The sequence below is a fragment of the Papio anubis genome, chromosome 7 (genome assembly GCF_008728515.1).
Source record: "Papio anubis isolate 15944 chromosome 7, Panubis1.0, whole genome shotgun sequence".
NCBI classification, from domain to species: Eukaryota; Metazoa; Chordata; class Mammalia; order Primates; family Cercopithecidae; genus Papio; species Papio anubis.
Genome location: NC_044982.1, coordinates 32,731,783 through 32,732,993, shown reverse-complemented (window position 1 = coordinate 32,732,993; position 1,211 = coordinate 32,731,783). Strand labels below are relative to the sequence as shown.

At 42.2% G+C, this 1,211-nt stretch overlaps 1 protein-coding gene across 1 annotated transcript in view; it reads right to left on the bottom strand.

The window, feature by feature from the left end:
* ENTPD5 (ectonucleoside triphosphate diphosphohydrolase 5 (inactive)) overlaps nt 1–1,211 on the bottom strand; it is a 57,401-nt gene that overhangs the window by 3,601 nt on the left and 52,589 nt on the right. The window lies entirely within an intron of this gene.

Sequence of the window (1,211 nt, the reverse complement as noted above, 5' to 3'; positions counted from 1 at the left end):
AAAATGGACAAATTGGTTACTTCTCCAGAACGTCTAATCAAGGTTAACAAAATAGATATAGGTAAGTTTCTGGAGTTAGAATGCATCTACCCTAGAGTTCGGAGGTATTCGGGATGACCAAAGGAGTCTGTTGGATGGTATTTGTGCTATACAAAATGGCCCCCGCCATGATTAAAGACCAGAGACTTACATCTCTGCATTTGTCAAGCTGGAACAGTCTTTAGTGAAGGAAGCTTACCGCTTGTAAAATACTGGTTTCTACTGGAGGAAACATGGACAACATTAGTGTTCTGTGACTGGTCTGGCACCCTACTTTTATTGACAAAGATCGGAAGGGGTCTAAAAATCATGTCACTTAATAAAGAACTTGGGAGGAGCTTTCCTCAAAAGATCCAAAGATTCTGGAAGGAGAGATTAGAGCAGAACTAAGACCACTTAGAAGACAGACAGATTTCAGCTCAATATAAGGAATTTTTTTTAACATCGGTGCAGTTCCAAATGGAATAAGCTGCTTGAACATGCCTTAGCAGAAGCTGAATGACAACCTGTTAGGAATTCTAGGGAATTCTGTACTGAGTACAACCTTGGCTTATTTCTTTGGACTGTTTCCAACTCAAGATTCTGTTATTTCATTATAAGCATTTTGAGGAAGGCAGTTGGTATAAAGGTGACCTTAGTAATAAAAGTCAGTGTGAAGTCTAAAGAAATTCCACAATGAATTTAAAGACAAGAATTTTAGGGACAAGGAAACAGAAATTTGTCTAGTAACTTGCACATAGCAGATGGTAAATATTTATTGACTCAATGGAGTTAAAAATAAGGTTTCGGCCAGGCATGGTGGCTCATGCCTGTAATCCCAGCACTTGGGGAGGCCGAGGCAGGTGGATCACGAGGTCAGGAGATCGAGACCATCCTGGCTAACACGGTGAAACCCTGTCTCTACTAAAAAATACAAAAAAAATTAGCCAGGTATGGTGGCGGGTGCCTGTTAGTCCCAGCTACTCGGGGGTCTGAGGCAGGAGAATGGCATGAACCCAGGAGGTGGAGCTTGCAGTGAGCCGAGATCGTGCCACTGCACTCCAGCCTGGGTGACAGAGCAAGACTCCATCTCAAAAACAAAAGCAAAAAATAAAATAAGGTTTCCCATGGACTGTGTGAGGGCCAGGCATATTTAACATCCTTTGTGAGAGAGGATGGAAACAGTCTACTGT